General features: G+C 41.8%; 1 protein-coding gene across 3 annotated transcripts in view; it reads left to right on the top strand.

Annotated features, from left to right (window-relative positions):
• Nucleotides 1–626: 626 nt before the first annotated feature.
• Nucleotides 627–16562, top strand: part of r3hdm2 (R3H domain containing 2) — a 57077-nt gene continuing 41141 nt past the window's right edge. For all 3 annotated transcript variants that reach the window (XM_073467834.1, XM_073467835.1, XM_073467832.1), the window contains exons 1-2: nt 627–898; nt 1265–1319. The gene's annotated coding sequence lies outside the window, so the exon portion shown is untranslated. The remainder of the gene's footprint in view (nt 899–1264; nt 1320–16562) is intronic.

Below are 16562 nucleotides of genomic sequence, written 5' to 3'. Positions count from 1 at the left end.
TGGCCCTACCTGAGCCACATCCTACATCTACATTTTAACTCATGCTCAATTGTATGTTTTCTACACCAGAGTAAAACTACAAAACTACATAGTGCGCCTTTAACAGCTCAAACCTTCATTGCATCTAACCACACAGGCAAGGCAAGGTTTTGTATAGCACAATCCAGACACAAGGCAACTCAAAGTGCTTTACAGGGGCATAAAAACTACATTGAAAGACATTAAAAGTTGCATTTAAAATGCATTAAAAAACAAGTAGGAAGACATCGAGAAACAAAACATTAAAACAAAGTTAAGAAATAGGAAAGTAGGCTAAAAGAGACAAGACTAAAGAATAAAAGTCACAGTGCAGTTCAAAGCCTTGAAAGTGCTCCAGTTAAAGGCTGTGGCACACAGAAAGGTCTTCAGCCTCGATTTAAAAGACCAAATACAAAAAGGACTCATACAAAAAGCTGGTGACAAAATGGCACCTCGATGACATATATCCTTATATCCTTACGACATACATACAGTTTTTGCATCCTGTGATCAGCCGCCTGAGGTTTGAAGTTTACTGTACCCTGAACGTCTCCCTGCGACTGTGAAGTACGCCGCTGACGTAAACTGTCGGTGAGGGGGGGAAAAAAGTGACGCTGACACACACACACACACACACACAAGCCGGAGCCGTGAAGGGGGAATAGCGTTTTGTTTCTTTTTTCTTTAATTTGTATCCTTTTATTCTTTGGCGTTTTGTTGTCATTTAGCTGTATTCCCGTAACAGAGTCGACCGCCTCGCTCCTCGGCGCTTGCTATCTCTCGTCAGCGTCCATGCCGCTCTCCCCTCACGCGGCGCTATTTTGACAGTCGGGGTCGCAGTGAACCAACTCAAGCTAGCAGCACCATTATATTAGCACTGGTAAGTCATTCGGAAAGCTAGCTACCAGTGCCAGTTATCGCCTCCTGTTTTCAGACCTGACAGTGCTGGGGAAGATTTATAACAAGGTTCGCCTCACAGTAAACGCGGGCTACTTTGTTGGATAAGCGGTTATAATATTATCGCTGGGTTTTGTTAACGCTGGGGTGCTAGCGTACACTGAAAAGAAAAGGCTAGCTAGCGGGCTAACATTAGCTAGGTGGCTAGGTGCTGTAGGTGGCTAATTATACTTGCCGGAGGAAGCCAGCTAATGCCGTGAGCTAGCTATTGTTAGCGTGTGGGCAAGCTAATATTTTCAGTCAACTGCTCTGCCACGGCTGTGACCATACTGCCATCTGTTCTCTACAGACACACAACTTGAAGGATTCCGCACACGGACCCGAGACGCACGACCAGCACAACGGTGAGCTGAACCTTTTCACATGACTTGAGATAACTTATGATCGATGATCCATGATCTTTACTCAGATATGTAAGGCAACGTTAAGCACCATCTTTAAAGTCCGCGTTCTCTGTGCCTGACACGAGATGGCCATGTTAACATTTACCCTTCTAGTCTTAGTTGAGAGACATGACTGAAGCTCATTGAATGAAAGCATGACTGAATGACTGAGAACGAGCGTTTGATATTTGGTTGTAATTGAATGAAGTGATTGGAAATTTGATTGTAACTGATCATTGAAATCATACTTAAAGCCCACCTTAGCTACAGTGACATCCAGGTGTTATTTACACCATCACATCCTATATGTATGTGTGTTTCCACATGTGGTCATAAACAACAACAAACAACATGCAAATGTAATAATTAGCCAGCTCTTTCAAAGCCATAGGTTGTTGAAATTATTGGATGTCAGTGGGTTAGTCAACAGTTCAGTGGAAGTGAGCTGTTTTAGAAATCACTGAAAACAATTGCTGTACACGACACTGTTCGGCTGTGTTTACGTTGGAAGTTTGCGTTAATTGTTTTCCTGAGCTTTCCTCCAAACTAAGGTGTGTATCTATAAGCCGAGGTCTTCGCTCAGTGAGGCATTATTCTTGAATTAATTGAGATGAAACAGAATCAAGCCTGTCACTCATTTCGTTTTCCAGCAAAACACGGTTGAGGAGGCTTCAAATACGAAGTACGATTCGTCGAGAAATACTCGACAAATGGTCATCGGTCTCTCTGTGTCTTGGCTTTGGCTCTGCATTTTGACACTCGAGCTGAAAATAGATAACAAGACGGTTGTGTCAAACTAGGTGGGATCACAGCACAGACTGTCAGAGCTGTGATTCAAACATCTGCTCTGGGAAAACAGCATGTGTGTCTGAAAGCATAAATATTCATATCAATTGGCATTGGACAGTCATGTGATGCCGAGAATTGGCAAGTGGTAGGCGGGGGTTGCCAAGTTATGTCACATTTGATGCCGAGCTTGGCTTGTAAATATCACAATTTGTCTTTTTCTTTATAAACTCCCTCTGAGGGAGATTATGGACAGGTTGAGCAGGTAACCCCCCTGGAGCAATTTCTGTATTTCCAGTTGAAAGCATCGGTATACTCAGTGATTCTTTAGATGTGACCCCATTACAGCTCTTCTATACGCATTTGTACAATGTGCACATATGGTTTCTAAATATTATTGAGTCCATTTGCCGGTGTAATGGCAGAATCATTGAGAAAAGGCTTATCCATAGTAAGACCCGATGGAAGTGAGTCATTGATTCAACAGTCTGCTGTTGCTAAGGTCAGTAATGAGAAAGAGGGAGTATCCTGCCTCGCTATCAACATGTTTCCCCTTTTATTCCCTGCAACTTGCAGAGCTTTTTGTTGCATTTTGAATCATACTCCTCAGTGGCAATTAATTGTGAGGCTAATTTATTGTTACAGCACTTACAAACGCTTATTTTTTGGTGGACAAGTGTAAGAATTGGTAAAGAGATTTTGTAAGGGTGCCTATTCAATTTTTATTTTGTTGTGGCAGGATGTGTGAGTATAAAGAAACCTTTATTCATACGCCAGTGGAACATGTGATTTTTTTTTTTTGTGTTGGAGGTGCTTGCTTTTAGAGTATTCACTTCCTGCGATCAAATATTTATACATGCCGAGATGGTCGACGTAAGAGAGGTTTTAATACTGTATTTTAAGGGCTGATTTAATTGAAATGGCATGCTATTATCCAATAAGACATGATCTGTTTTTATTTGTAAGCCAGGTATCCATATCTTCTTCTGTCTCTGAATCTCTGTTTGCAGCAGCATAAGCAGAAGAGTGGCTTTTTCTAGAGAGATTTGAAGAGCTATTTATAGATCTCTGCCAGAGCACCAAGCGTGGTGCTGTTGCTGCTGCTCCTATCTCTCTCTCGTCTCTTAACCACTCCTGCTTCTGTTTCTCTGTGTCTCTCCATCTTTATTTTTTTCCCTCTTCTTTTCCCCTCTGTTCTTTGTTTTCGGAGCTCCCTTTCTCTTGATGTCTTTTCTCTCTCGCTGTTTCTCAATGCTCTGTTTTCATATCTTTTCTTCATTGCTTGCTTTGATATAAATTATTGATCAGAGCAGAAGGGAGGCGACTGGTTGCATGGCCATGAGTCTGGCCTCAGATTGGGTATAGCTGCCTGACTGACTTCACTGTAATTGCTGCAAAGCTGGAGGGTTTTCGCATGATAGTTCAAAGGGAAAGAAAACAAAAAAATCGTAGGATCACAGGATCCAAGCAGCAGTTTAAAAAGTGTCTGTTTTGGTATTTTTTTCATGCAGAATTACACTTTTAAAATCTATCTATTGACTTAATGCAAGATTTGGTCTGAAATAGGCCTTATTTAACTTCATACAAGTTAATAAGAAACTGGTTGTATCCAAGCACATTTGTATTTATAAAGCCCTGTTTATAAAGGCCTGTTTGTACAGTGCAAGTAATAACCATTATTCTTAGTGTTTCCTAACAGCTTTGCCTCAGTCATATGCTGCGTGTATAAACTGCAGCAGCGTGTTAGGTGATTGTGTTCATGAACGGTTTATCTGTGGTATCTTTGGCTACTGATCCTTGCTCAGCTCCTCCCCTTTCTCCCTGCTGCTCTCAAAGTCTTTCGCTGTCTTCTCTTACTGTCCTGTGAAAGAGGCTACCTGGCTGTCCAAATGCAGATGAAGCTGTTTGACTTGGTTTCAGGCATTAGGTGGCATTAGTGCATGCCATCCCCTTTATCCCAGTCATGTGGTCAACCAGAGACAAACTTTTTTTCCACGCTAGGATTGCAGCGTCATCTCAGCTCGGCTCCATACATATAAAAGGTCAGTTGTGTGCTTAAAAGTAGAATAAATATAGACCCTTGATATGCGACCGGACATGAACAGCTCTGTCCCAAAGTTGAAGGAGAACATGGCCTTGCTTATCGTCAAGAGTCAAATCTGAGATATGCTTCATATAATTTAAGTGGCAGACTAACATTGCGGACAAACTCCGCCAAAAGGTGCTTTTACAAGGTTTTAGGCCTGATTACTGCCTCAAATTGTAGTGCTTTAGGGCAGTGCAGCGGCCTTGGAAATAAAAATGGGAAGATTGATGTGCTCAACTATCTAGCATCAGTATTAGGTCCAAACTCCCAGAAACAGTGTTTTGAGAAAACAAGATTTTTGTGGATTTTCAGTGCAAGAGCTGAATTTATTTTCTGATGTACACATCTTTACTTTTTTAAACAGGCGTATGCATCACCCAGGCAGTCATACCAGAGATGTGCTGTCACACATAATGTAAGACAATGAATATAATAAGGTAAAAGTAATGAATGAATAAGACATGGTTTCAAGAGGGAAATTGAAAATAATCAAGCAATGACAGCCCAGCGTGCTGATTTGGCAACCAGGCCCACTACTGGGATTGTATGTCAATAACCACTTCCCAAATTGTAAGAGCAGGGACATTGCTTATACCGCTTTTCCACCAACATTTGTGGGTCTACACAGGATTTTTAAACGCGGGTACACCTGCTAAAAATCGCCTATTGACCCCATTAACACTTCCTGCAGGCAAGGCAGCCCGTCTGTGATTTTTATTAGCATTATGTTGTACATCACTGACGTCTAGTTTCACGTCATGAATGTGCCGGAAACAGTTGTAACAGAAGAGGAAACAACAACCTGACCTATTGTGAAAGAAGCGTCTGTAAAACAGTGGATAAATTCTTTTGAGCATCACAACCCCCGCAAGATGACTCGTTTCACTCTCACAATTTGAGCCATTTGGTCCAATAACATTTGGAAAGTCTAGAAGAGCCGCACGATTAAATTATTTTATCCCCCTTCAAGTTAGCTGGGCGCTTAACCGGAAGTTAGCCAGTTCGGTCGACGATCCATGTATTTTCATACCTGGGAAGTCAAGCTTTTTTGGCTTCAAAACACCACTGAGCAGCTTTCATAGGAATGAATGGGGCTCCGCCTCCAACACTGTGTACAGTATTAAAATGTCCTTGAATAGATCGCATCCCAAATTCCCTCCTTATTAACCAGCACCACCAGATGTTGATAACGTGTCATCACTTCGTGCGCCGAAATTTAGTGTGATAAAATCAATTTGACCCGTGTGTAAATGGAGGGATTAACATTTCCATTGCACACGGAAGCCTGATCTTAGCAGGTTTAAATGGGATTTTTGACCAGTGGAAAATGGTTATTAGAAATGGGCCCTTGAGTGAGTGATTCTTGAAATTTAATTACTAAGATTAAGTTTAGACGATCTTACCCTCGACGAAACAGTCACGCTCATTTTTAAACATTTTAAGGTGTGACTAAAAGGTTCACAGTAGAAGTAGTTCACTGTAAAACAAAACCAGTAAAATGTGTCACTTAACTGGGTGAAGTCTTGTGCCTTTTAGATGCTTCACTAAACTGTAGCAAGCACCTGTTGAGTGTACCACTCAGTCTAATCAGCACATGGTAACTATAACGTTCCTTCCTGATATATTTAAACCTGACCTGCTAGCCAAAAATGTGTATATTTTTAATTTAGGCTTATTTCAATGTACTGCAGTTGCTAGTGTCATGTACAGTAGCTGTCTGTAGCTACTTCACAGTAAAAGCCTGATGCTGGTTGGCAGGTGTAAGCTTAAATCTACACCCAAATGCAAATAACATCCCCAGCTGTTTCATGCAAGGCACCCCTAGCGGTGACTGCTACCAGACATCAGAGGATACGCTATCACCCGACAGAAAACAAGTTGCTGTATGGTGGCCTTTCTGTGGTAAAATGATTGATCAGTGTAAGTGCTAGAAAATAGGACAGCGTTGTGTCCACCTGTGATGAGGAGCACTTAGAAAATAACAGGCCCAGCTGTTCTGATGCAGGCTGAATGCTCTGCTGATTTGTCTTGGACTTAACACATGTACACCAGTTCATCCCAGACTCCTCCACATCAAGGTTTTATTCGTCTTCCTACCATGGAGTGTTGACATGGTTTATAAGTTATCCTGGTTATAGTAACAGCCAAAATATGAAATACTGATTGAACTATCAAAGACTATATTTGTCACTAATATTTAAGCGTATTTGAAGCTGGAACCCCGCTAACTTGGCCACACATTGCTCTGTTCAAATGTTGCCCTCAAGTGCTCAATACAGCCATATTACGTGCTGTCAACACAGCCATCTGAGACAGACATCCCTGGACTTACCCAGAGTTCCCTGCTGACGTTTCTTTTGATGCTGAACTTTTGACTGCCTCTTTTCACTGCGTTTTTCAGCTGCTGTTTGCAGTGAGGGGGCTGCAGGGAGAAGATGCAAATATGTCGTCTTGTGGGATTAAGGTTTTTCCGAGCTAATGAGGTGGTTTCATTATTTCCCCCCACTATCTTTCCTTCAAACCCCCCTTTTTTTCATGATTTATTTTTGACCATTGCAGCAGTGCTCGGTTTCACCAGCAGCTGTCAGTACTTTAAGCCTATTCAATTTGTCCAGACACGGGCTACAGATAACGGCTTCATGTATTCCCATGAAATGGAGAGTGATGAACGGTGACCAGAGTGCGCCTGGACTGTGTCTCCTGCCTCCCTCCGGATGTAGGCTTATGTCCATTCCTGCAAGAAAAGTACCAAACCTTAAAATGTAGTTGTGACGGAATAAATCTAAACTGTTAACTCTCATATAAGCATCCTGCTTTTGTATCAAGTGATATATAGGCTGATCCAAGCAGCCCTTTAAACAGCTGGGCTTCTAGTGAGCCCTGGGTTGGCTGTCATTGCAATTATATTGTTACACAGAGGAAGAGAGCAAACAAGATATGTAAGCGCGAGAGAGAGAATCCACACGAAAGGGAGGGTTGGAGGAGAAGGGAGCGGTGCAAACTGTGCGCATGATAGCATAAGAGCAGTATAGAGGGAGCCAGCAAGCAAGCAAGGCTTTCTGTTTCCCTGTTGTGCTTGTGCTTCATTCAGAAAAGGAGAGGGGGCAGTCGAAAACGCGTTTTCTGTCCATTGTCATGAAACCCATTAACAAATCTGAGCTATTGGTACCTACGGGTAGGAAGGGAGCAGAGCAAGCGTGAAGACGAAGAAAAGTAGAATGAGATGAAGAGAGTGACAGAGGTAAACACCCCTGAAACTCCGTTATTTACATGCTGCAGGAAATGGAAGTCATTCATCTGTACTACTTAGCAAGATAAAACTAATGTCAGCAGTGTCGTGGTCCAGAGCTGCTTCTGCTTCTCCTGCGATAATGTGCTTTTATCTGTGAGACACCTGATCCGACTTGGCTGGAGATCCACAGAGCTGAACTCTAAATACAGTAAGCATGTGCTGTGTGTGTGTGTGTATGTGTCTGTGTGTCTTTGTCAGTGGGTGTAAGTAATTCATTGGTGAGATGTAGCTTGCTCTTGTGCCTTTTACAACTCTTGAGATTTGGTTTAACGTGCAGCCATTGCCACGGTTATAATTATCTTGGCACTTTTTATTGTTGCTCTGTAAAGTCCTGTGGCAATTAATTTAATTATGCCTTGGTGAAACTTCAAAAATGATTTAATGGGGCGTGCAAGAAGATAGTTTCACATACTATGCATGCCGTTTCTTCTTATATAATTGTAACTTGTGCTCAAGCTGGATATAGAACCATGATTTGTTTGACTTAGATGGATTCTACGCATTACTGGCTGATAAATGCATCTCATTTATGGTGACTTTAATGGTGTTTGTGTGGCTAGTGGTCAGTTTGTGTTCGTGTATATTTATACAGATGCACACAATGCGTGTTTCGTGAGGCAAATGCTGAGGTAATAAGGAATTCCCTTCCACTGTGTCCCTGTGTGGGAGGAGGGAGAGAGGAGGGTGGAGGTGGCCCGGTGGGGGTGGTGTGTCACTGAGAAGTAGGCGTCACTCTGCAACACTGTCATACCAGGGAGGGAGGGGTGCAGGGAAAAAAGAACAACCTATAGGCTTACATAAGGCTGCATGTGGGAAGTCCTGTGTTCAGAAACCCTTAAGTTTATCCTCAGTGATCCTCTTGGCTTGAAGGTGTGCATTAATAGGTTATGATTGACTGTTTATGAATGCATCGGACAATGGAAATCTCTTTTTTTAATCTTTAAAGATAATTTACATTTACACCTGCGTATGTTGGTGTTTTCCCTCTTTATTTGGGGGAAAAAATGTGCGGTCGAATAGAGAAAGAATAGAGAGGAGGTGCAAGAGAGGCAGCACAAGCGTGAGAGAGAAAGCACAACAGCAGAGCCCTCTTGAATAAAAAATCTGTCGCTATAAATAGCAAGTCGTCCTCATGGCCTCAGCACTGTTTCAGGTTGAGGAGACCTGGCTTTTCCCTCTCTTTTTCTGTTCTGATGGTTAGAGCCTCGCAAAATCAGACTCACAATCCTCCTCATCGCCTCTTCCTTTTATTCTTTTTTTGTTCTCTCAGCCCAGATCTGTCTTGTGCTGGATATGGGTTGTTTATGTAATGACTGCCTGTTTGTGTACGCCTGTGCATGTTTTTCAGCATTATAATAAATCAAGATTTATTTGTATCCTAAGCAATGCACCCTAAATCAACTAGCTTAATGTTGGCTCATAAAATGTCAATGATCCCATGATTCTACCCTTGTGTCAATTAGAAATGCAAAAGACGGACAACAACCGCAGCAACCCCCAAATTAGATAGAAGCCGCCCATTTGGTGTCAGGTTTCTAGGGCTAATGCTGTTTTCTTCCTTATGTCTGCCAGTCTAAATGTTAGCCTCTTTCTTGAACAGGAAAATTCATGGATAGTTGAAGTGGCTAAAGCTAGCTGCTTAGCCATGACTCGCATTATGAAATTGTGTTTTGGTGCATCCTTTGGTGCGTCTGTGATATGACGATTACTTTTGTTTTTGTTTGTGACTTTGGAGTTCTGTTCCCCAGGTAGTTGGCACTCCTGAAGCCTTGCTCCTGCATACTAATCGCCAATGCGTGGGAAAAAGACTATGTAAAAAAGAGTATGAAAGAGAGGAAGCACGAGAGGGAGCGTAAAGGAGGAAAATAATCAATAGCAGCCCCTGGAGTAACTGCTGCTGTAATTGCCTTTAAGTCAGCGGGTTCACGCTTTCTTATCTGGGGCTTTTTTTAAAAATTACCTCACCCTTTTTAAGTTACATTAACAAACATTAGAAGAAATTCATTAAATCATTCATACTCGCATCAGAGAGTTCCCATCCCCTTGTCTCTTGTAATAGCTTCTTCTCTATACATTTCTCTTTATTTGAACTTTTTGCTTCCTCATCTTCCACTCACAGGTTTTTATGCTGTTAATGCATGTATGTATACGTGTGTGTTGAGAGACATGGGTTTCTGACCAAACACTATAACAGTAATTACTTATTTTAATGTAAATATATCACCTACGGCAGCTTTAAATACACCTTTTTAAACAATAAAATGTACAGAAACTACTACCTTAGAGTATGCTTAGGGTTGACGTGTTAAAGGACAGATGACGGTTTGGTGCAAATTAGGCCAGCCAAACCTGAATCAGCCTAATACTCAGGTGAGACTGGCAAAGAGACGCACCCACCCCTTTTTCCTAAACAGAAATCAGTAAGTAAATGAGTTGAAAGTAGACATGGTTGTTTCGGTTGGCATTAATAGGTTGTGACGATGTATGAAGCGACTGAGGTACAGAGAGGCAAGAAAAACATGAAAAATGTGGGGACAGATAATTGCTATCCTTAGGCAGGTAGAGGTATTGGGAGTGGTTGGCTTTTACAGGTAAACAGATGGCATAGCGCAGCGAGACACTGACCTGCCACCGCTGTCAGGTCAGCTACGTGATCTAGCGACTGGCTGCCGTGTGCAGTTTCTCTAATTAACACTACCTCCTTATCTGTGCTGGGGCTGCAGTGTTGCCAGTGCCGTACACACTCTCTTACACATGAAATGGGTGAGTAGAGAGCAATGCACATCATGAATATAACAATGGCAACAGATTTCAAATCCAACGACTCAAGAATTTAAGATGCATAATGTACGGTATGTTGTAGAAAGCTTTTTAATTTTGCTGAAGCTAAATAATCATAGTAAAGGAAAGAGTCTTTTTGTCAGATGATTACTTATGGACTCAAATCCCTCTTGCATAAAAGTGTGTTGAAGCCTCTGATGGTTGACGACCTGACGATCTACAAAACTGTATTAAAAAATGGCAGAATCTTAGCCCTACTTAGTTGAGCTTACACATCTGTCAGATAGTCTACACTTTATGCATGTCAATTTGGGTTCACAGCTTCTACAGCCAACTGCCGGCCTGTCATCATCCCCCTATTTTCTATTTTCGCACAGTGTCGTCATGGTTGGAACATCGCAGCCATCCAGGGCCTGGTGTAATGGTAATGCAAAAAGGACAGAGGCCATGTTTTATCTGTCTGTATTGACTTACTGTTATGGCTGCTGCTCTTTGTGCTTTTAAAGCTGTCTGTGTGGATGGCTACAAGAGAGCTCATCTCATGTGTAATAGAGAGAATTTGTTTAGGGTGTGTTTGGTTTGCAGACCCTGACCCTTGTGGCCTTATGGGATTTGAGGGGACTATATTTATCTGGCTAGGTGCCTGGGGAATGAAGGAGGGATGAGAAACACTGAAGAGAAGTTGAAGGGGGATGCTGAGTGTTGTTTAGCTGGATGGATGTCTGAATGACTGGCCTGTTGCCTTCCTGCTAGTTATTCTGGAGTGCACAAGCCACATTGTAAGAGACCACACTTTCTGCTGGCCCAGCAGGGACAGCCTGGCAGTTTGACTGGCTGGATGCCTGACTTCCGGGTCAGGCTGGCTGGCTGGTTGGCAGCACTCAACTTGCCATCACTGTTTCAGCATGGCAGCCCAGTCAGCCAGCTGTCGTTAAGTGTTGCAATGGCAAATGGAGGTGTTTGTGCAGATCATAGAGGACATTGGTCACCATCTGGACGCATCCAGCTGTTGGCCAGTGCATTATTTAACATTTACTCAGGTTGTAGCTAAGAGCATCTTTTTCATCATGTAGACAGAAGTTCCACTCAGTCTCTTAGGGGATGTTGGGACCCAAAAAAGCACAGTGTTATAAAATAGCAAGGGTATGTTGTGCATACAATCCAGGAAGTCATGTTTGAATCCTAATTAGACGCCAGAACGCTGCACAGCATTTTATAATACTATGATGTGCCAGTGGTCTTGCAACACATTGCTTATAGCAGGTTTATTGAACTGGGTTAGGCGGGGGCTGGGTTCTTGATATACTCACTTGTTTTTTACCATATGGACCACTTTTTAGCCCAAATATTGTCAACGTATGAAAGCTTTGGGGTTTTAATTGCTTTGGAACATTTCTAAAGCAGTTTTTATTTGATAGGTGATCATCTTCTCATACACTAAACATCTGTAAATAATTTTGGTTTCAAGTTGATTATGTCATACTTCGTCAAGAAATGTAAAACCTAATTCTGCTCAAAGGTAGTGATTTCTATATAAAAACTTCTGCTCAGGGATCTATAATGCTATCTTCATTCCAAATGGGAGCTACACTTAATTTAAAATGGTCACCAGCTTGGAATTAGTGTTGAACAAATTTTGATATCAGATATTTAATCTTCTTGATCAAAGGGGATGGCAAAGATATCATGGGTTATGTTTCTTACCCTTGTTTTGATGGCAGAGATTATTCATGTAAGTGGTGGAAAAACTCAATACTGTATGCAGGGAAACCCTTGGTTGTATTTAATTGAGTCCAGTGATCCAGCCCTCTAAAGATGTAGTCTCCATCAGTCTGTTTCTCAAGTGCTGTTGTCATGTAATTTCTTTTTCCCTTTTTTAAATTTATTTTTTTAGTTGCTGCCAGTAGGTCATCCATCACACTTGACTATGCCACTGCATGTGCGTCAATCATGGCAATTGATTGTGCCTGTATTGATCTACTGTCTACGGTATTGAGGAGTGGGCAATTCGCAACAGTTTCATGGTGTAGCTAATCATTTTGTTAACAGAGTTTTGATTATAAGTTTTAGAATTGATCTACTTTGATTAGGCCAGGGATTATAATAGACTTTCCTCATGGTCTATTTGTTTTTTGCAGACATTGTCAGTGTGTGTTATGTTCACTTAGCTGTTGAAAATAATTACGTTTGTCCCACTGCCTCTGTTTTTAATGACTTGTGGAAAGCAGTGAAAATGAAGGGCAGAACGTAGAACAGCACACAGGTTGTAGGGAGAAGAGAAAATATAAAAATCGTGATCCACCACTTTTCATTGAAGCCTGATGGTAAACCTACCTAAAACTAAACTAGACTTATTAGTTGGATGCTTCCAAAACTATTCCAGTAAATGTTTCTCAGTGCTCTTCTCAGATCAAAGATATTTGTGACCACTCAGACAAATTGCAAAGAAGATTCAGTCCTGACTTGAGGGCTACAAGACTGTGGAAGAGGGATTAAGACACAAGCAACTATAGATAGGAGCAGGGTGTGGGAGCGGATGATTTTGCCTGGAACATGAAGCGGCTTGGAACATTGGATTTCTTTCTCGCTCCAAGATACTGATCCATCCCACGAGCACCTGCATTCAAATAGGCAGGAAAGTACAATTTTGTTCAGCTTAATTTGTGGGAAATTGACCACTGTTTAGTGGCCAGATTTATGTGTTTCCACACTGTGGGTATTGCATTTTGCTGTAAAAACTTGTGTGTAACAGATCAGACATACTCTTTTCAAACTTGCCAGGAACTCCAGTTGCTTCTCTTATCTTCCTCCAGACACTTTTTATTTGTTCATGAAATCATACAATGTAGGAAAGTAGTACTGTTTTAACTGACTTTATAATCATTCGTGATGCCTTTACTTTTTTCTTTGTGTTGTCTTGTGCAACAGGAAGACAAGACTCAACATTATTTGCAATGAAGCGTAAAGGAGCGGGATTTCTCTTGGTGTGAGTAGAAAGCAAACAGAAGACTGGGAGTGGAGTGATTACGAAATGCTTTGAGGGGGAGTGAAAATGCTGCTGCTCAATTCGGCTATGAAACATGATGGATCAGAAAGTAATAGATATTGGGTGAAAGAGAGGCAGCCATAAACAGACAGTAACAGTTGGTAGCAAACAGTAGGAGTTGTTGTCTGTACCATACCTAGGGGACAAGTCATTGACCTTACAAATGTGTGACCTGGAGTTAGATGCCTAAAGGGCTGGTAAAATATGCATCTTATGCTAGAGGCAGAGCCTGTCAGCTAAAGACCACCGGCTAAACAGAGAGACAGTTAGAAACGGAGCGAGAGACATCCACAGTGCAGTGCAGCAATAAATTTGTGTGCTTGATTTATGCTCCAACAGTCATTGGTGGTCCCTCCCTCAGGGCTGGAGTCCCTGCCTACCTGGCTGGGTAAGGCATTCCAGGAAGGTTCTCTGACAGAGCTGGCTACTTCTGTTGTGTCAGGCCAGGGCTTTCCCTAGTAATTCATCAACCTTACTGACGGGTCATATGGAAAAGTGTTGTATCAATGTTGTGATAAAGTTTAATTTTATCCTTTTACTAGGGGTGGGGGGGGAAACTTTTCAGACGTAGTTCTCTCTTTAGCGATTGACTGACTCGTGAATGCAGAAAAGTCAATAAGCAGAAATTTAAAACCCAATTCTTGACATTATACACTGCTGTAACAATTTTGTGAGACTGGGTTGTATGTTCCTTAAGGCTAAACCAATTGGATGGTGAAACGTAATGGATGTAAAATATGTGCGTCTCTGCATCCTGTTTATCTTTCTTACAGCTGAACCAAGTGGATGATAAAAGTCTAAACGTACCTTGTGTTTACATTCTAAGATGGGCTGCTTCTTGAGTTTCGGTGAGGAAGACTGAGCGTGAGCAAAGATAATGGAAGTAAATTCATCTGTTTGTTTTCATAATGGATCATTATGAATACGCTGTTTTAAAAGCTGCACATAGTCACACAGTGAGGAAAAACAATCATGTATAGAAGTCAGATACTTTGCTGCATCATGACCTGTATATAACCTGTTTAATTTGGAGTCATTCGAATGTGTGTAACAGTCTATTTTTAGTGTGTTATTTTTTATTAGTTATGATGCTGTTCGTACACATGGTATTTTACCTTTCATTTGAGTCTGCAGAAATGGCATGTGGCATTTGGTGTGCTGAATTGAAATGGAGTGGAAACCACGATCAACCAGCTCTAAGTGGTTCTGTGCCTATCAAGTTTTGGAAACTTGAAAATACACAGCAGGTGCAAAAGATTTGCTCTTGCCTGACAATGGATCAGATGCAAACAATCAAGGTTTCTGCATTTTGCTTTCTCCTTGTAGTCATGAGGTATCGCTGTCCTCATGGGTGTTTGCACGTAAACATGCAGCCATTGAAACGCAATGTTCATCGTGGCAAACAACAATTCAGTGAAATATAAAAAACTGCAAACTAGCAGGCAATATAAAATTAATACAAATGTGTTTCATATATCAGTCCAAATGTTAATAATGTTAACTTGAGTAAACATTGCGCCTTCTTGAGTATGTATTACTGCTTCTGAGTGACTTCACCTCTCAGTATGCACGCTGGTGTAGCATCTTCATTAGTTATGCAGCACTCCATTATTATTATGTATTGTGTATTGTATATGCCTCCAGTAAAGCTTTAGGGTTAACCTCAAACGATAAGACTGGTATCCTGTGGTTTACCGCCTCATATCTGCAAGGTTTAGCCCTTAAAGCTAGTTGAGGTGAGTAAAGCTGGGTCGGTACTTGGGAGCAATACCCTTTGAACCATGCTCACTTTACCTTGCGCATATTTATGTCACTGACGGAATGGTAGTTTCTATCTGCCGAGGCCTACTTCCTGATTCTGGAGGTCTGTTCTTGTGTCTGTGAGCTCAGTCTGTTTAGTTCAAGGTTCAGCTCCACCAGACCTGATATTTAGTCACTGCTCTCATCAGGATGAAGTAGAACAGAACTGTCTGCAGTCAGACAGTGTGTGAGGGGAGTCATCGCCAATCGGCACATTTAAATAAGTGTGTGTGTGTGTGTGTGTGTGTGTGTGAATGACTCACATTCTGATCACTGTGTAAGCCCCATTAAGTCTGCATGCATGTGTGTACATCTGCAAGCCTTGCTGCATGTGTATATGTTTGTTTTGTCTGTGCGATTGAGCTGTGTTATTCATGCTATAAGTAACCGATAAGGCGGCTGTGTGTGGTGTGTGAGGTGTGTGTGTCTGTGTCTGTGTGCTGTTTTATTTGTGTTTACCCAGTGATAAATACACCGGGTCTTGTAATTGGGGAATGGAGGGGGGTCGTGAGAGAGAAAGGGAGAGTATGAAAATATGGGGGTGTTGAGGGATATGGCTGCTTTTCTCTTGGTGACAGAGCCTGTTGCCATGGAGCTGGTCCTCCCATTGGTGGAAGTCTGGTCCAATCGCTTAACAGCACAGATTGTTTCATCATTGAGAAGTTTTTCCTCTCTTCCTGTCTTACTAGCCACCCCTTGCTCCTCCGTCTTTCTCTTTTTTCCCTCCTCCACTGCCCCCCCTTCTCACAGTGAAAGAAGCTGATAAATTACATAAGGTTTATAATGAGTGCAGGAGCTGCCACCCAATTTCATTTTGACACAGTTATTCACGTTACATCAGCAGTTCAAGTTGAGCAGGCAGAATCTTTCACAAATCTCTGCACTGCACTTGAGAAGACAAACCCCACAATCCCACATTCTATCATTTATGTATTTATTGGACAGCTAAGAAATGCTATCAGTTTAAATCGTGTTTCTCACTAGCCAGATGGTTAAAGACTGGCAAAGTTTTAAGTTAAATGCGTCTGTCCAGCACCTTAGTAGTGCAGACATTTGACTGATGCTTTCTCAGTTTGTTGTCAGTCAAATTCAGCACATAGCTTGGGAAGTAGCATGCAGAGCATGTTCATCTGTATAGAGAGTTCCTGTTGGGGAAAAAAAATCACCATCACAGGCAATCACAAACATCATCAACATGAAAACAGAAGAGAAGCTGACCTTCATCTCCAAGGGCTACACTTACTTGATAGTGGCTCTGACAATACTGGAATGAACCCACCATCGCACAGCAGTTTCTGCACACACCTAATGGGGGATCTTGGGTCCTACCTAGTGAATGGAATGGAAGTAGCAATTGGGCATGTTGCAAAAACAGACGCTACTGAGAAAGATGTGGATTTAAGAAAGGAGAGA

Source organism: Pagrus major, chromosome 6, assembly GCF_040436345.1.
Source record: "Pagrus major chromosome 6, Pma_NU_1.0".
NCBI lineage: Eukaryota > Metazoa > Chordata > Actinopteri > Spariformes > Sparidae > Pagrus > Pagrus major.
The sequence above is the reverse complement of the archived record's forward strand: the minus strand, read 5'-3'. Positions and strand labels throughout refer to the sequence as shown.